General features: G+C 38.8%; 1 protein-coding gene across 3 annotated transcripts in view; it reads right to left on the bottom strand.

The window, feature by feature from the left end:
- Positions 1–20,743, bottom strand: part of al (aristaless related homeobox) — a 149,348-nt gene that overhangs the window by 75,468 nt on the left and 53,137 nt on the right. Inside the window, exon 1 of one of the 3 annotated variants that reach the window (XM_022072040.2) lies at positions 13,662–13,766. The exons of 1 other annotated variant lie outside the window; for it this stretch is intronic. The gene's annotated coding sequence lies outside the window, so the exon portion shown is untranslated. Of the gene's footprint in view, positions 1–13,412; positions 13,632–13,661; positions 13,767–20,743 lie in introns of those variants that run through there. One more of the 3 variants, XM_022072041.2, reaches the window with a different exon arrangement.

The following is a 20,743-nucleotide window of genomic DNA, read 5'->3' on the forward strand; positions in this document are numbered from 1 at the left end:
GTAACAGAGCTAGCAGTACAGTGCATTTGGTAACAACACACTCGCGATTTAATGCCATAGGGCCATGCAATGCATTATTGGTGTAAAGGCCTTGTAAAATGACAGGAAATTTAATAGCGACTGATTTGTCTTAAAGTGGACTGATAACGAGAACAATAACAGAATTTGAAGGTTGTCAACAGAAACACGCGCTCACTACGAGCTGCAGAAAAGAAAGACACCACGCCCCAAAATACCTACATGAATCGTCAAGACAGGCTCGCAAGATAATTATCCTATAATCCATGCAGCATTTGTATTTTTGAAATTGCTATTATTATCGGTTCCTCTCCAGTTCAATTTTCCGTAAAATTTACGTCCATAAAATTATGCCCGAGATAAAAAAACCGCGTACGCGACGAGATTTTCAGCAAAACACATAATTTAAATATATGTACGTTAAGTTAAGCCTCCAAAATTTCATTCTGCGTCATACTGCAAAATGGTGTCTTAAAAAGGACGACAAACACAGCCAAAACACCTCTTCCCTTTAAGCCTAAGGGGCGCGTAACCTTTTACTTGTCACACCCAGAACTCTGCCCGTTTCTGAATCAACATCCTCGACAAAGAAAAAAATACAGTAACGCATTTGCGTATGCAGTGCATAACATTGTTATTATTAAAATCTTTCACTCAAATAAATTTCACCCAGATCATTAAAGGTCCTCCCCAGCTCTCCTCTGATTCATTAAATTCTGACAGTAATCAGTGCTAACCACACGATGGATTTATTCGCATTCCACCGTCACTGTTGCCATCTACGCTATAAGCTCTGCATGCCAGCAGGAAGCCTGCCTGCGCTCCGTTCATCGTAAAACAACATTTGACAAATACGACCGAGAAGCCATTGCTGTCGGCAAGTGGTATAATACAGTGCGTTAAAGCAAGACATTGCTGCTATATAGGATTGTAGTAAGAAAAGTTCCTTCCATTGAACATTATAATAAATGTACGGCCAATTACGGTTCTTTGAAATGTCTTCATACGCATATTCGTCAGTTATTAAATACTACATATTTCTACTGTAGTCTTTTAATTCGCAGAAAGAATAGGTTGATTTTTTGTACAATTAGACAAAGGGCCAGGTCTATAGTACATATTATATCACGCTGTTAATGCAACAAGCCACATTCTAGAAACCCGAGAAGCGACACCTTTATTAAACGTCTTTTCTGTCAAAATGACAATTTAAATTAAAATTGGGTTAGATGATGAAGACCTAAAAGTCTAACGGTGGCCCACCAATAGAATTATTAACGAATTACAAAAATATGTTTAGGGAACATGCATTTATTACAACATTAATTTTTAAGTACAAGATTAAAAAAGGCACTTTAAAATCAGCAAACTGGAAAGGTTCTGCAAAGATATTTACTAAATTCACCGAAACAGTTGTATTTAATTACAGCTCAGTAATTTATAAAAGAAAATACGACTAAAAATGTGAAACACTGTTAGCACTGACAGTGGCATTCAAATAGCTAACGTTCATTTGTTCAAAGATACAGAAAAATGACAAATTTAATAGCCTCGCACACGTTGAAAATACTTCGCGTTAAAACACATTACCGTTTTATTCGGCTTCATAATAAAAAATGCCCCAACTATTAACAAATTATAAAAGTGCATTAACTGAATTTTCTTTTATGTGTGTGATAATGAGTGTTAGAGGCTGCTAAATATGGTAAGCTTTCTTCGCCATCAGCCCTTCTGACATCTGCGTCTACCGACAAGGCCACACTTTATCCCCTGCACTTGCTTCCATGTGCTGGATAGCGAGTAGGTATCAACACGAGTTAGGCATGTCCGTTTATTTTTACACTTACTGCTGAATTCAATTCGTGGGCCATCTTGCGAGCCCAGGCAAGCCTTTAGCATCAGTACCTCAACTTTCATTTGAAATCTTTCCCAGTTGTTTGATTCAACGAAACATGTTTAGAAGGGAGCAATAATTTCTGACTCCAAAGGGTTCAACTTTATAATAATAAATTTGTACTTGTCTGCAACAAATGTAAGATACGTCAAGGCCAATAAAATATACAAAATTTAAAGAACGTTTTGAAGAAATATGTGTAACTGGTTCAATGGTATGCACCGTTCCACCCTTCTTAATTTTCGTACTGGTTTTAAACACAGGATACAAGAATCTTAAAACTTTGCATACCGTGTAGTGTATTAGAATATAGAGTAAGCAAACCAACAACTATTAACACTATAATAAGACACTATTTCCATACGCGTTTCGACCTGAAGAGGTCATCATCAGTGGCATAAGGGAAATTAATACATTTAGTCAAATGGTTCAAACTGGATTCAGTATTAAAAATGAAAAGGGTATTAGACAAAATATTCGAAGTGATACTGCACTAGATGTTGTTATTCATAGGAGTAGAACTTGCAGAACCGTGGGTGAGACTCTCACCCACGGTTCTGGAGTTCACAGGAACGGACGACGCAACTATAGCTCGCCGAGACCAGCTACGGCCACCGAACACGGGATCAATAGGTAAATGCAAGTTCTACTCCTGTGAATAACAGCATCTAGTGCAGTGTCACTTCGAATATTTTTTCATTTTTAATTCTGAATCCAGTTTGAACCATTTGACTAAATGTATTAATTTCCCTTATGCCACTGATGATGACCTCTTGAGGTCGAAACGCGTATGGCAATAGTGTCTTTTTATAATGTTAATAGTTGTTGGTTTGCTTACTCTATACAGGATACAAGGTGCCAAAAAAATTAAAGATTGCAATTAACAATGTTACAGCTGCAAAGTTCGTTTGTTTCATTATTATCGGCCTATGATAAGCTTTTAAAGTTACAGCCACACGAAACCAGAGCAAACTCCTGAACATGACTTCAGAAAAGCTCCATATAAAAGTGACAGAAATAACACAGAGGCTGATGTAACAAGAACATGTAAATGTTTTATTGTTTTATTTGTATCACGTACGATAATAGCTGACCAGTATCGTTGTTTTATCTACTAGATGGTATTTTATACGTATAATTGGTGTCGGAGAAGACTGTATGCAAAGGCGATTCCTATTCATAAAATTTATTAGACACCATCAATCTTCATGTAAGTCTGTATAATACAAGGTGCGATCGGAAAGTTTTAAGACTGCGCCTATAAAAACCCGTACACTTATCTCAGGTATTAAATTCATCCATCACCCTCGAAGTAGTTCCCCTGGGAGTGAACACAACGATCCCAGCGCCGCTGCCAAGCCTGGGAGCATCCCTGGAAATCTTTCTTTGTCAGCCTGTCAAGCACCATCTGCGATTCTGCCTGAATCTCTTCTATCGTCTCAAATCTCCTTCCCTTTAGCTGAATTTTCATCTTTGGGAAGAGGAAGAAGTCACACGGAGCTAAATCCGGCGAATAAGGGGGGTGCGGGATGACGGTCATGGTGTTTGAGGCCAAAAACTGCCGAACTTTGAGGGCGGTGTGCGCTGGCGCGTTGTCATGATGCGTCGCATGTGGAGTTCTTCCTTTAGAATCAGCTGACAGGTCCCATAGCCTATCCCAACAATGTCGCACAAGTCGTTGATGGTACGACGTCGATCTTCGTGAATGGCCTGCCGAATCTTCGTAACATTTTCGGGCGTTGTGCTCGAAGATGGTCGTCCAGAACGCTCGTCATCATCGACAGAGGTTCGGCCATTTTTAAAACGTGAATGCCACACAAAAGATTGTGCACGACCCATTGCGGACTCCCCAAATGCTTGCTTTAGCATTTCATAGGTTTCCGTAGCCGTTTTGGCGAGTCTTTGGAAAAATTTGATGCACACGCCATTCCGAAATCGCAGGATGGTCGGTGTAATGCACTACCAAAACGCCCGTAACTAAGAAACAAATGCTAATTCGATGATGCCGGCTGGCACACTGATTCACTATGAATGTAGGCCGCACCCCCTAATGGCAGAAGCTCGTACTACATCCGGTTCGCCCGCTATTGACACAGTCTTGAAACTTTCCGATCGCACCTCGTATACGGAGCCAAGTATTGTCAGATCACCAATCGTACTTTAAAATAAGGAGTACGGCTGAATGTATGCCATCCCCCCAATTTTATGATCACTGTGACCAGAAAATTGATGTTGTACAGCCCAAAGTTTAAAGTTCTAGGCGTTGTTTAATCTAGGACCTTAACAGTTTCAGGGTATACAGTAGATTCCGGTTAATTGGGCCATCGGTTAATCGGGGTAGCCGTTTATTTGGGACAAATCTTAAAGAACAAAACTTTTTAACTCTCTACGTGAAATTTCGCATCCGCTTAATTTGGCCAAAGTGTTCTAATCCCGATGTGTCCCAATCAATCGGAATCCACTGTACTTTAGAGTCTGAGTGACAGCAGTAATTTTCTATCTCTGCCTTGATGATAAATTACAGTATTACATAATAGGGAGATGGACGTTTTGAGAAGTTCTGACACCGTTACTCCTTCAGCAAAGTCTTTGGGAAGCTAACACAACATCAATAGTTCAAAGCATTCCATGAATTTTTTTTTGAACCAGAAGCTGTAATTACCATGTTCACAAGAGCTTCGCACTGAACTGTATAATCAGCTTGTTGAACCTAGCGAAGTCTTTTATATCCTGTTCATTTTAAATAAATTTTAATATTACATTATTTAGGCTTTGGACTCCCACGTTACCTCCTTCCTTTAGGCAGCTTTACTAAAATGTTCCGTCTACTTCTCATAACATCATTGATCATCCTAGCAATAAGCTTATTAAATGTGAGGTACATATTATGAAACTGATCATTAACCTACACAATTTTCTCCGTCCTTCGTCACTTCCTGTCACTTAATGTCATTCATCTCAACACCTCGTTCTCTAACGCCCTCAGTCCATGTTCCTTTTGGGCAAAAGAACAAAATATAACACTGTTAAACCACTATTAGTGAAAAAATAAACATATATTAAAGCGTGTTTTCTGCTCGCGTGTAAAGTTGAATTTCCCCAGTTCAAAACTTCAAATTAGTGCACATGAATACACTGAGTAGTTTCCTGTATCCATTATTACTGAATGAAGCGCTTATATTGGCGTGCAACTAGACCGGTAATGCATGTTTACATTTGAAGCCTCATTTCGTTTTACAAAGCGGAATAGCATTACCATTCAGTGTAATTAAGGCCATTGCGCAGTGCTTTCAAGTGATTAGGGTTGTACAGAGATGCTACGATAAGGAACATAATAGGTCGTCTACCGAACATTACCCCGCAGAGGGGCAATTGAATTGATGGCACGCAAACAAATCTATAAAACGAACACAGAGTTGCATCCTACAGCCTGCAGATCTCTCAACACGCAAGAACCCGAGGCTGATAAATCGTTTTACATTAGGGTCGATAGTAACGGGGCTTCGAAGCCATCCGACAGGTTTAAATGTACAGTACATTCAACAGAAACGGTATTGCACATCATCCCGACTTTTGTTTGTCAGTCGACTGAAGAACTCCACGATAAATTATTCTTTAGTGTGCAAATTCTGTCTTCGGGGTTTTCACGCCGTGTAGTTAGTAGATTGTTACCAACGTTACAGAAGAACATATTGCTTTTATCTTCATGGTTAAAGTCGGTCAGGATGGAGATGTCAGTCCAACCAACCGAAGAAAGCTACTGCACAAGCTAAATCACACAATTTCCTGCTTACGAAACGCGAAGCTGAAAATGGCAAAAGGTACCTCAGAACTAAAACTTAGTTTGCTTATGCTAGCGGGAATTTTGTGGTGGCGAAAGGCCTGGACTCTCCAAACTAGAGTCTATTGCTACTGGTGGGATATTACGCCATCAGGCAACTTGTCCTTTGTAAGAATGATTTTGGTTGGATGGGATTTGAACCCAGAAGTGGTGGGGATTGCTTTGGCACATGGCTCATTGTTCGGAGCAGAGATAAAAGGATTCGGAAGATGACAAGGGCCCTGTGAAGGGTCGGCTTCAAAGGTACCTGTCTCTTGTTGTGCAGTAGAAAGTTCATCTGGTGAAGAAATTAACTGTTTTGAGCTTAAAAGTCTATAACCTTATTTACAAATATAAGGTGTGTCCCTTAAATCCCATCACTGGAGACCACAATATCAAAGGTCTAAGCCTATTTCACTTACAAAAGAAGAAGAGTAGGCCTAGGTGAAATAGGCCTAACGTACCGCTATATGATCTGGTTATAAAATGGCGTGGACTTACAGGCTCTGCTGACCTTTTCTAAAAACGTTCCTCATGTACGTTCTCAAGCCACCATGCTGCTGGACATAGTTTGCTCATTAAATTTTCTTATTTTCACCATGATAACAGAACACCAAGGACCGATGGAAGATAGAACACGATTCTGTGATTTAGAATTGTATAATTTTCAGCAACTTTTTTAAAATGAAATTGGAAAAATGTTTTCAGTTCTGTATTATATCAGTTTTGTTAATAGATCATTCGTGGATAACTATAATTACAATCTTTAGACGTTTTGAATCTCTGAACACGAAATTTCAGAAAAAATCTTAATTATTTTAGAGTCATTTTGAGAGATTTGCAAATTGCGCCATGTCGTTGGAAATCCCTGACTTTCGTGTATACTTACTCCCTACCTGCGCTGGAAGACACTTTTCTTCGTTCTTTACCTCACCTAATCTAACTTACCATAACCTAGCCTAACCTAACTCTCGTAGGAACTCCCCTTCAACCTGATATCCCGTGGCCAACGGCACTTACGCTGTAAGAACATCCATAGTTTAAGTGGCAATTCTTTTATTTGAGGTGACATTTACTGTAATAATTCTTTATGTTACCCTGCCAGTTTCGTGGTACTTCCGCGTGTATAAATATGCTGATATTTTGTTTTGCCTGCTTATTCTGCGTTCTTTATTTTCTCTTTAACTTTTTCTTCTTCATGCTGTTTCCGTGACTGGCTTCAAGGCTGCTCTCTCACCATGTGGCTTAATTAAAAACAATAAATAATTTGAATTATTATTATCATTATTATTATTATTGGTCCACGATGCTTTCGGTCAATGGTTCTAATCGCGCCCAAAATAAGATTTCCCCATTTACGTGTTCTGACACGGATCTGTTGCCATGCATACAGAAAGAGTTAGCCTTTAGAAATAATGATTAACATCTCACTTTTTGTTCTTATGTGTGAATCAGATGTAAAGATTCTGAACAAAAGGTTGTTAGCAGAGTGTAAATAATAGTTGTCTTTACCTTCCGCCAGGCTCTTTAAGCCTGTGTTACAAAGGAAGTACTTCCTACGCAATAGTTTAAGTAATACGTGAATCGTTTTTAAAAAAACCTGTAGATCCGTGGTATAGGCCAAATTTTAATAACCCAGAAGGATACAAGCAGTGCTGGGAAGAAAGCGATGTCTTTTCTCCTGCACGGTGATGCTAGCACAAACTACAATTTACATTTTCCAGATAAAACCTAAATATTTTCGCACCGTCGCCATAGCATGGATCTATAGACCTAAAGCATAATTCACACAATTTTCAAATTCCGTCTACTATCTGTATTCCATGTTTCTTGATATCTTGATAAACCTAAGCCAAGTATTGTAGGTCTATTAACTTATAAGACAAAAATACTTTGTACAATTATTTACGGCAAACAACTGATTATAACTAACCTTCACAGTCGACAGGTGAGTCACTATTATCAGCAGCTCTTGTTATCTTACACGTGTAAAAAAATTTAAATAAAAACGAGTGAAGAATTATCCACATGATGATGATTACAAACAATCAAAGAATCATATTCTATTCTAAGGTTTATCCAGCATCCCCACAACCAAAAACGTTAACAAATTCCTAATGCCCACTATCGTTACATATTTACTGCTTCATATCTGAGGGAAAATAAAAATAAAAGGAGAACGGAAGAGAATATTAACGAAACGCAAGTTATTTAAAATTTCTGTATTCGTTGGCCTTCGTTTTTCACTTATCACAGACGAGTAAATGAGTTGGGTTCTTGAGCCTGCCTACTGACTTCAAGCGGCTGTTACGACTTTAGTTTGAAATGTACAAACGTTACCTAAGAAACTCACGTCTACGCTTTCGTTTAACATTTATCGCTACAAACAAAATGTCATGACAAAATGCCACTATGTGGCTTCCAATCCCATTTTTGCGTGGTGGCTATATTCAGATTATGGGTGGCAGATAATCAAAAAGCACGAACAACGAAGAAGACCATAATCTATTCTCACTTTCCGTATAAAATTAGAAAAGCTCACTTTAAAGAAGCCATAACTAAAACAAATTACGTATAGGCCAGTGTTCTGCGCCAGAGCAGTTGACTCCTGAAACCACACCTCAGCAGTACGACATTTAAATCGCATGTGTATGACGAAGGCACATTTTACCACAATAAACACCTGCCTCTAACCCACACTCGTTCTGACTCAGACAGAAGAAGACCCAGGCCTGCGCCACAAGTAAGCAAACAAAAGTAACAGAATTATGTAATTTCGTAGAAAGGCATTAACATGGACATGAATAATAAACACAGTCGACAATCACAATAGCAAACAGCGACGTAGCAGGCTTAAAATAGCATTTATAAACAGCAAGAAATACAAGTATTTCCCCTTTGGAATGTAGGATTTTGACAGTTAGTCAAGCTAGTTCACATCGCCTATGCAGAATACTTAAAGTGCTTCAAATAAAATATAGTGAAATAACGAAATTTCCTCTTTTAGTTTGCATAATATTTGAAAGTACCCTAATAAAATAAGGTAAAAAAACAAAGGGTAAGTAGCCTACATTTCAACATAGGCCTATGTTAATCTTCTGTCCTAGGCTTAGGCCGACGAGTACCTTTGACAAAGTTAATAAACAATAACTCATCGGGCAATTTAACCTCTTAATTGTCTAAAGAAATACTCAATTAAGTTGTCAGTGTTGATCTTCTGGGTTGTAACTCTGATGTTCTTAAGATAAAGACAGTATGTTTCTCGGAAACGTTTGTTTTTGCCTGCAATTCGACATGGCTTTACAATTTAGAAGACAACACCGACAGTTTCACCTCCCTGAGAACCTCAAATCCCACTCAATTAAATAATTCATACTTTTATTATATCCGCGTTCTATAGACGACACTCTATACGTTTTCAGTTACTTAGAACTGAAAGTTAAGTCTTCTGGGGAGAGACAATGCAATTTCAAAATACGCTAAACGGGCTCTTCTCTTTTACTGCAGGATATTAAAATAGAAGTTAAACTCGGATGGCCCTACTGGTTACTGTAGGCACTAACGATGACGCGTATTTGCAACCGATGGCCAGTGCAGTCGGCAGAGGAAGTCGGTTCTGTGTTCTAACTGGACGTTTGACGCATAACTTCATACAGTGATGAGCCTGTCATCCGGCTGATTCTCACTGGATAGGAGAACTCCTAAGTGAATAGAAACACTAAACAGATGCAGAAGTTTCAAACTGACAGGCTTATAGAACCTTCTGTTTTTTCATGTGAAGATGGCTGTCTTGTGGGTCGTGGTGCAGTGTTGTCTGATTGAAGTTTACCTCTGTCGTGAAAACCTCAAATCATATTATTTAAATATGTTTTTCCAACGGCATATAGCATAATGGCGTCAAATGATGGGATCATTGTGGATGATGATTTGGATATTTAGAAGGAAGTGGCCGTGGTTCATGATGAGATACTATACCAGCATTTGCATACGACGTGTCAGTAATTAATAAATTATTCAACTTTCACTGACAAATGTTAAAGTACCTAACAGTCTTTTAAATCAGGCTGTTATCTGTCTGAATGAATTTTTTTTATAACATTAAAACTTTAAGTGTTTCTTATGGAGTAAGTTTGTCGATATTTGCACGAAAAATTCTTTTGGTCTACTTTCCGTGGCTTGATGTTCTGTAAATATGGCGTTGAAGGGAACATTTTATTAGGCTTGCACTCTAATGCGAGCTCTGGGGCGACAGTTACTGTATCTAAGTAACGAGTTGCCTGCTCTGCAGTAACGGTAAAAAGATTATATAGGTCTGTACCTGCATGAGAAATTCTTGTGGCAAAGCTCTTTCCCGGTACTTTTAGCCCACTAGGGTCACATACGGCAGCACTGGACATATCACGGGATGATTTCAGTTTACAGAATTTTTTGTACTAGTTGCATGGTTTTCTGTTGATTCATCTCTGGACCCCTTTTAAAGTAATTGGGGTTTGTGCCGTTAATTTTCATCACAGATACCACTGACCTGCCCCCAGGAGGCTTCGACTGAAACTGCATAAGATCACTGTTCTTGTAAACTATTAAACGTAGCCCTTACTAATTAGTGGTCTATGCAAAAGTCAAGTCTCTTTATATTAGGCACTGATGGCAAAATAATCCGCATCTATGTTACCTGGGTCTCTTGTCACCATGACATGGCGCGCCCTCAGGTTACAGATGGAGGAGACGGACTCCAAATATGGAGGATATATTGAACCGACAGTCGACAAGGGGTGGTCCTCTAGCGTGGGTGCTGGGCGAGGTACTAACAAATTGTCATCGCAACAAAATAGTTTGTTACAAAACAGCCCTATTACGGCCTCTACATAAGGCCTCCGACTTGGACGTTGGAAACATATCTGAGAACTTAATAAATCTGTTGATGAGAATATACGAAACTGAGAGGGAAGAAGTGACAACAGGTTGGAAAGGAAATGCATATCGAAGCACTCCATTATCGGTAACTTTTTCCAAATATTATTATGATTAAATCCATTATGGGGGGGATTATATAGAGATGATCGTTAGACAAACAGTGATGTAGGATGTTTACTGGCTTCATCTGGCGCGAGGCAGGGACTGTGGATGGAGCTTATAAACACGTTAGAACCTTCGTTTTCTATAGAAGGTGGGGAGATTCCGGACTAGCTAAGCTATTGTTAGCTTCTCAAAATGACCCTTCTCTATAATTTCGACACAGTATAAAACTCGAGTCCATATTGTCTTTATTAAGGCAAAGTGTTATGTTCTCTTTGACGTACGGAATGAATTGAAATAGCCTATTATTATTGAGACAAACTTCGGCTTCAAAAAGTTCCTACATAAATAATTTCAAAATTAAACAGCGTATTCTTACAATGGCAACATTATATTTGCACAACTCTCCTCTGAAAGAGGTGGTCACTAAAAGTAGGGTTTTAATCCACTCGTTTTCTAGCCCCTGGTTGCTGGGGGACATAATGCACGTGAGCACAACCGACTCGGATGCCGGGTACAGCCGTGTCGCGGGTGACTGCTTTGTCGAGTGCCGACCAGCCGCCGATTCGCTCCACGCAGCCTTACTCTATGTAGTCAGCAGCCTCAAATTGCTAAGATTTCGTCTTTTTCCATCATTATCATACAGCTAACACAGTCATAATTATCTGAATATTAGTATTCAACATTATGTTAGCTTTGTGTACCTAACCCATATGAATTTATTTATTTGTTAATGATTTATTTATATCTATGCAGTCGCTATCTCATCAAATGCTATATAGTCTGCGCTACTGAAACATCATCGTTAAATAAATTATAAATAAATACATAAGTAAATTACATCAGACTAGATAGCGTCAAAGATTAATAATGATTTAGAATTAATACGGATGGAAGTGGCTGTGGTCTAGACTAATTTAAGGCATTTGCCTGAACTGATGTCTAAACCACGACAGACCGGTCTTCAGGTCGGAAACCTCCACAATACGAAGTAGATTTGCTAACACTTAGGTAGCGACATAGGTCCTGATTTGGCCTACTCCATTAATTAGAGTGTCGCTGATAAGATTACAACTTTTGGGGTCATAAAAACATCTACTTCAGAAATTCCTTGAAAGGACAAAGGAAGCCCAAGAAGGAACCACTCAGGGTACAGAAACAATTAGGCTTACTTGTGTACAATGCGCGAGGTTGTCATCAAAGTTTATTAGTTTAGTTCCGTGTTTGAAACACTGATCCATTAGTCTCAGAACAACACTAATACCTAATTCCATACTGCACAGTTCTTCTTAAAGATTTGATACTTATTCAGCTGTCAAGGAAATTTCTCTCTTTTATGTACTCGTGTTCACGAAACCCCACAATTGGAACCTAACTTAAACGAACTGAATCCAATCCCCCATCTTAACAAAAGTGCAACAAAACGGGCAATTTGCGCACGTTCAAGGCTGCACCCGGCACATTCACCTCGCAGGGACGGATATTATTATTAACCTTCCGTTATCGGCAACCCCCATGCCAAGTAACAAGATCACAGGAAGGAAATTTGTACGTCTACAGTTATACGGGCTGTGCAATAGCTCAGGCGGTTAGTCGCCTGTCTCACGGCGGCTTCGCACCCAGGTCAGTCAATGTGACATTCTGTCGTGAACAAATTGGCACTGCGATAGCACGTTTCAAGTCCTTTCGGGTTTCCTCAATCAATCAGTCTACCGCCGCTCCGTTTCAACTCACAAGCCTAACCTCTGGATAATAGACAAAGGGCCCAGCTTGAGGCAGTCTTTCACCATTTAACAACAAAAGTTATACTTCCACAATTCCCGTGGATCAGTGAAACAGGGAAGCACAGTCAAATCGATACTGATGGAACACAAACAGTTTAATATCATAATTACGATATATTTTCTAGAAATTTCTATGAATACAAAGTAAGCGTTTTATACACAGTTCAGGAGCGAAAAGTGTGCTTCTTCAAATGTGCCCGATTTGACAGACTTAAACTTAAAGTAGAATTGTGTTGCACGTGTCTCAAGTAGTGGGCGGGAACAGAAACGTATTATTATTGACTTAAATTGTTGTGGGCACAGCGCTACAATAATCCATTCATTTTTAATAGTCTACTTGTCCAAAAGATATGCGGGCATTCTAATAAAACTCATCTTTTCGTGGGCCAAAAAGCAGTCATGTCTTAAGAATGTTTAGTGGTAAGCTACGTATCGAAACAACTGACTGAAGGAACACTTCATGTAGTCTACTAGGCCTATAAGCCTATCCCTGTTTATCTGGTAAAATTTAAAAAAAAAAATTAAGTCAGCTTTACTGCCTGTATTTAATTTTATTACTTAGCTTTAGTATTCGTTTCGCTTCTAAATTGCAATGTTTAGTCCACGATTGTTATGTCGACTGTGTAACATGAATGCACATTTTTGCATTATAAGCATACACCTGCTTCCAAGTCATGTTCATCTGTCTCTGATAGAAGATATTCAGAATAGCACACAGTCATCCGAAAAGCAACTTTAGGTCAACCAAAGTTTTAATAAACCTTAATAGCGTGATCGCTTAACAGTTCGAGTTATTCTGTTAATAAAAATGCGCTGTCCTCAGAAAGCATTAGGCAATTAGTTGCAGTTTAAGAAAGTTATGGAAGTTCTGTTTACTTACGGTAGGTTTTCGTGAAATGAGTCACAAAACACGTTGAAACCGCCTAAATACAGAGAAAAACAAGGTTCTGCTAAAAGACCATTTCATACTAAATGCTAAATAATCACGACTGTTGACAAACGAATAATGACGTCAGTGTCACAAAATAGACTCGAGGGGAGGGATGTGAGGGCAATGGCGAGAGACGCACCAAAAAAAAAACACTTATCGAACTGAGAGACAAATTGGCCTGCCTGGGCCGTAACTCACCCCGGTTTACTTCGGAAGGCCGGCCTGCCAGCGACGCAACTCTAACACTCGGCCCTCACCACTGCAGTCTGGGACAGGAACACCGACAACTTCCCCCACTACTGGTTCTTGGTTCCACCACCATTGTACCGGTGGTGAGCCAATCAGGGGACACAAACACTCGCACAAAACACCAATGGCTCTACCGACGCCTGCCGACCCCACCTCATCACACAGTAACGTGACGTCATACATGGAAGAGCGAAAGAGACAGAAGTTCTTTCCCGGAATCAAACCAGTTGCTGGTTTCCAGTGTTCTTGGAAGATAGCGCAGCGGTCGGCACCAAAGAAACATCATTAATTTAACTGTTTTCAAAGTATTTTAATGGACGAGTTTCTTCACCTTCGGGCATTACAAATGAAACATTTCGAAATAACAAACATTTTACCTGATTTGGTATAATCACACTAATGGCCTCACAGCAAATAATGCAAACTACATGGAAGTCTTTCCGCCTTCGCGCAGAGCTTAGGTGTTGAGCGACGGCGTAGCAGCCCCTGGGGGCATTGTTCATTATTACGGGCTGCCATAAAAGCGAAGCTTCGCTTGTTTGACATGTTGATGAACCTCCTCACAATTAAGACCGGTCAATTTTTATAGATGGTAATGTGTATTTGCTTTGTGTGCTGATTGTGGCTCTAGGGAAGGCGGGTCGCCAGTCTTACAGTAGCAGCCGTCGACCAATCTGCCCCCCGCTGACAATAAAATAAGTTAGTTGGTCACCCGTTGGGGCCCTCAGGTACTCCGCCTCCCTCAAATCTTGACCAATAGAACCGATAACAACTGCAACATGACTTTTCATTATTGGATACCAACAGCAGCAATAGGTTATAACCAAATGATTCAGACTTCTGATTATCTCAGATTTAAAGTTATTTTTATTATACCGCCAGTACTTTCGAACAGGTAAGATTAAGAACTCTCTCCACACAAAGACTGGCTGCCATAAAACATTTCCTTTACTACCAGCTAGGCCAGTAGACCTAGGTGATGATTATAACGCATTTGTATCGAACATGACCTGGAAAAGCTGAGAAAATATCAAATAACAAACGTTGATCGAAACTCAGACTTCCGGAAAACAAAGAGTAGTTCCTACTATAAGAGAATGTCCATTGTATAAACGAGCAGGTTTGGTCACAGATAAAACATACAGCAATGGAGGAACATATGACAGCAATTAAACTAATTAGTGAATGAATTTTTCGTACTTAAAGAAACCGACAGCAGTCTGGCTCTCATTCGACTTGGTCACTGGTGAATAAGTGTGAGGACCAATTTAAGGAACTCAGAATCCCGTCTGTGACGCAAGTAAAATGATAATATAAATTACATATGATGATAGAGGCAGTAAGCACGTCTGAATCGTAGATCAGTTTTTATCAGACTTCAAGACGTAACATCCCAGAAGACAACCATCTTCAAACTCCAATGAATTAAGGTGGCATCCTCATCTTTAAAGACGGGTGTGGGATGCTAAGAATGTCCCACGTTGAAAATCTTCTCACAATCCTTTGAAGACAGGCAATTGGTAGCTAAGTTTGTTACATTCAAAAGCAATGTTTTTGTAGGCGTAGTGACGTACGTGAGCCGGGATTTATCCCTTTTGTCTGAGAACGAAAAGTGGTCATTGTCATTGTGAGGTTCTCTAGACAAGAAGTCGGTTTTATTTTACCGCTGTTTCTTCAGTTTTGGATCATACAATCAAAAGAAGCTTAGGTGTAGGCTAAATCTCAAAGCTCCGCATCCTTGCCTTCTACGCAATTCTTAACATCTTACAATCCAACCAAGTTTACAGTCGGATCGGATTCGAGGTAGCAGACCACGATGTCCTCCAGCAATAATCAATTTAATAAAACTAAAACTTCTTTTACAGCACAAAATGATCTACTCTACAACACACTTCTGCTACATCCGACTATAAACAGACAACTAAACTGTTTATTGACATTGTTGTGCTGCTCTCACGGCAACACGTCACAATATAATATATAAAATAAGCCACTGTTTGAGTAAAATTTTAATTTTAAATATAGTTTTGCCTAATATTCTACAAAATGTGTATGCTACGATATATCATAGCAGTGTGTTTGAATGTGATACGAATTTTCGATCCTTGTTTTAAAAATATACATTATTTAAAAATACAATATAGACAAAATTGTGCTATTTGTCTATGGAACTCAGTGCCACTTAAAATTGATAAACGCGCTGTACAAACGTTTTCAACCACCTAATTGTAAAATTCACATACAAATATTCCCCTTTTGCGCCAACTCAACATTCTGCATGGACCACAACGCTACAGCACAAAATATCTTCTTTGTGACAGCAGACACCGTCGACAAACAGTACCACCAAAGAACAAAATTTACCTGAACAAGCACGAGCAGTGAACTTCACGTCAATTAATCCAAGAATATACATAACGGTTCATTAGAGTGTTATCACATTTTGTTTCCCCAATGTAACGGTACTCCTTATTAGGAGAGTATTCCATATAGGCCTATGGCACCTTTCCTCTACAGTAAAACCCACAAAAACCTGTTCCTATTTTTTTCGGCTGAATTTACTTGTACATTTTGCATCCGAATGCTGTCGTCTTTGTTATTTCTATGAGTGTATTCAGAAGAAGAAATGACTCAACGTCTTGAACTGAGAAGCGACAGTAACATGCCGCCACTGCGGCCACCCACCTCTGCCATGAGGACCGACTTCGTGGCGGCGACAACGGCGATTACACCATCAGGGATAGACGCAGACCCAGTAATATAAACTCAATTAGGAGCTATTACATGCGATGAGAGCCACTTCCACGTAGTAAAAAATTGTAGGTCTCTGTCTCGGGATTGACAAAAGGAAATAAGAGGGATTATGAGAGTGCATGGCCATTACTTTGAGGGATGTTCTTTCGTTCAATTACGAAGAACCAATTCTCAAATAAAAATCTGTGTGTGTGAATGACAAGCCACTTTTCTTGTTTTTGATACGCATACCGTATCATGTCAACGCACACGTGTCTGAACGCATAAGTCCTTTAATAAATTTTAAGAAAGTCGATAGATTTTCGTTAAACGTGGTATAAACATTACGCCACTGAAGGCTTACTTACAAGCGTCATAATTCTTCCCAGAACTTCTTGTTTCTAAGGCACGCATAACACAGACATGCATATTAGATTTGGATTAGATATAGGCAAACGTCGATATGGCCTATTTATTAGTAAGCCCAACATTGCTGAAAAGTGCTATAAATTGGAATATTTTATATAAAACATGATAGTACGCCTGCAATTGGTGTCAAGCAACAGATAGGGCTTACGATAATCACGTGATACTTGTAAACACGTGTGAAAACCTGCATTTCACGAAGGTAAAACGAATTCCTTGTTTTTAAATTCCATATTGACCTTGAGGTGTAAATTTACTGAAGCTAAAACTAGGCTACACTTTTTAGAAAAATTAAACAGAAACATGGAAACGTCACTAACTTGTCAGCCATAATCTCTTGGGTTGATAACGATACTGAACAAAGCATGCGTAAGACTATATAGAGACAGTATTCTTTACATGGCATTCCGTTGAATATAGCCGAAGTGTAGGCCTATATGACTTTAAAGTATTTTTCAAACAAAATTTAAATAGCTCAGTAATATAATACTTTATGCTAAATACACCTACCATTTTTCTACGAAATATTTCTTCCAATCTTGTTGAACTTTTACTGATATTCATATAACTAGGGCTACCTAACACTCAACCGACAGTGATAACATTTTAATTAAAACCCCAAATACTAAATTTTGTTCAAATCAGCACACGTAGCTTAAGAGACACGACAATCGCACAAGACGTTCGTTCTCTGTATTAGATCTGCGTGCAAATAACATACAATAATCGAAGTTAAGTTACAATTACTGGGACCAATCGGTTATTAAGCATCACAGTTAAGGTAGGTCTGTATAAAATTACATTCATTTGAAATAATTAACATTAGTCATGTACATGCCACAAGCAAAGCGCAAGTTAGTATACGACATTTATCAATAATAGGCTATTACGAGTCTCACTTTGATAACAGACTTGCAGTCAGTCTTTGGCACTTCTTATTGCGGGTCCAGATTCACGTACTGTAGAGAACGCGTAAGTTACACCTGTGATTCTCGGGACGCTGCAGACGCGTATCTTTGTAACTCTCATTAAGTAGAAAATATTCACACAAATAGGCCCACTGAAACCTTTCAGTAAAGTTGACGAGGTGTATCTGAAATGTTTTATATAGCCCCACTTTTGCTCCTGCTATTTTACGATATAACTCACTAATAGGCCTATGAAACTTAGAAATGCGGAGGCGAAAAGATGGAAGGAATCGATGATGACGTTTCAAACATGGATGCATAGGCTTACACAAAACATCTAATTAAATCAAATTAAAGGAGCGAAGGTACCAAGACAAACAGCTTAAGCTAGGGCAGGTCCTTCCCACAAGGATCCCTGGAAGCAGGTCATTATGGCGCACAAAGATTTTCACGAAAGCGCCTAAATTCTTGGCTAGTTCTGTTGTTTTGTTTTCTGGTCGTCTATATAGAGCACGAAAATTTTCTGAATTATTTTTTCAAATTATTTTCTATCTTTGCATATTGTTATGTAACCTTTTTAAATTTGCGCCATGTACGTGTCTAGATACCAGCTTCAGCGTTGGCGAATAAATTTACGCGAATTTTATTTTCATCTGTGATATATACTGGAGGGGTTAACCGGTTTAGCCCGAAAGAATGAAGAATAAAGCCTTCTGTATTATTTTCGTGGTTCAGTGGTATACTTCATACATTGAAATACAGCAGAACCGATCAGATAAAATGCATCGTTAGACAGATTCAGACAGGCTGAAACGAGGTTAACTACCTCACAATTTAAAGGTCATTCTCATAATTTAAACTAATGGGGGGGGGGGGGGAGGCTGACGGAATTAAGAGTATGAAAATGTGCTATTTGATCAGAGCTGTCGCACACGAGTAACAATAGCGGAATGATATTTAGCAGGGGAAGAACGAAAAAGAAATGGGAGAAATCTACTCGTCCACTAGAAGTCATTTGGGTTTCTGGGGTGAGAAGTCGAGTTACCTATGGTATGACCTCTCATGTAATTTAAACTACAGGCCGAAAGTAAACTAGTAGGGCAATATTCAGTAACTAATTCACATATCAAATAACATTTAACTGAAATTTATTCAGTAGCTTTTAAATATAAAATGCGGACAGACATATATTGCCTGATAATTGTGTGTTCACTGTTAAAACTTTGTTCAAATAACGCATGAAAGTGCTAAGAGTAGATAAATAAAAATAAATACAGCATTCAACATACATACTGCATATAAAAGGCCAGTAATAAAGAGCTCAGGTTTTAACAAGATAAAATCAGCTCTCTGTTTCCACTTACTCGTGGAACCAGCGACTTTATTTATACTTTTAGATTCAAACAGTTCGGGATCTTTGTTGTTCTGGGCCATTACCTATGTAACCGCAGATTCGATCTCTCTTAGCTAAGAGGATCAGCGGTGCTAAAGTGTCGGTGGTCTGCCAGGTGCAATTTCCTTTGTGAAGTACTTGTAATTTCTAACTTGCCTTATTTTAAATTCTAAGGCGAAACAGTGCCAGCTAAGGTTTTTTTACAGACTCTTGTGATTCGGCATCCTAGATGGAAGTATTTTAACTCGTGCATGCTTCTTGCAACGCCCACAAAGCAACGTCGGTAAGTCTGAAGTAAGCAGCACTGTGTAAAAACGACCTCAAAGACGATAAGATTGCTAAATACATTTTACGGACTGCGTTTTAAACTTAGTTTTCAGTCGGTGGAAGTTACGGTTGAATGCTTATATGAAGTCTGGTAGGCCTGTTATTTTTTCGGCAGTTAATAAGTGTCACGTTGTAACTTACAGGTATATTCTAAACTCAAATGACCCTTTAAAGCCTTATGATAACTGAATATTCTACCTGCTTCAAAATTTAACAACTTATCATTTTTGACGTAAATACGTCTATGAGGAAGGGTCATTCGGCAAAAATGTGTTACGAAAAATGGAAACGAAAAAGTGTAACTTCATTGTTATGTTACCTAGGAAACGTCATCTGTTTACTCAGCATTGTTGTTACCTATAAAACATTACATTTCATTACATTACATTACTTTACATTAAATTCAGCTACCACAGACCCATCTTAAGCATAACTAATTCAAGTTGATTAAGCAATGTCTTAATCAAACTTATCTCAATTGTAAAGCATGTATAAAGGAAATATTTAGAATAAAGCCAATATATAAACTTCCTTTCCGTATAGACGTATTTACGTCAAATTCTCCGGAACCGTGGTTCCACTGACAATTTTTTATTTATGGGTTTCGTATGATTCTCACTGGAAGCAGCAATTATTTCCTTATATAGAATTAACAAATTCATCTTTGTAATGGTAAAAAGTTCTGGTTTCTTTGCGGTACGGTCTAATTTTTACTAAATGTCATTAGGCGTGCTTCGGTTTCAAAGGGTTGAACAGAGAGGTCAGCTGTGTCTGTTATCAAGCTGTCACTAATTATCACTCCAACATCTTGCTATCATTCCTCTCTTTATTTTTTCTTCCGGTAACAATTTATGCTGCCTACTACTTACGTGTAGTAATCCGGTCACTAGCCCTATAATGCAGTAAACCATACCCTAATATCCATTACACTGCTACAATGTCCGACAGACAGCCTTACATAACCTTAAAGTGTCTCTATGTGGACAGGTTTGTAATTGCTAACATATGACAAATGTTTGACTCAGGATTAGTTGTTGTGATTACGATCTGTCTCTGCATAAAATTCCACATTTCACGTATGCAATCCATTGTGTACTAGTCTCTGGTATCAAACGTGAAGTTTAATTTTGATTTCACGAGGTCGTAATGTTGTTGTACAATATAAAACGATTGTCCAAATGCGAACTGCGTATTATTTTTTAAGGTAAATTATCAATCCGAACTTCTGGAACCTCCATAAGGGT

This window comes from Zootermopsis nevadensis, unplaced genomic scaffold (assembly GCF_977971745.1).
Source record: "Zootermopsis nevadensis isolate Lab colony 2312 unplaced genomic scaffold, Znev_1.0 Znev_ptg000002l, whole genome shotgun sequence".
In the NCBI taxonomy this organism is placed as follows: domain Eukaryota; kingdom Metazoa; phylum Arthropoda; class Insecta; order Blattodea; family Termopsidae; genus Zootermopsis; species Zootermopsis nevadensis.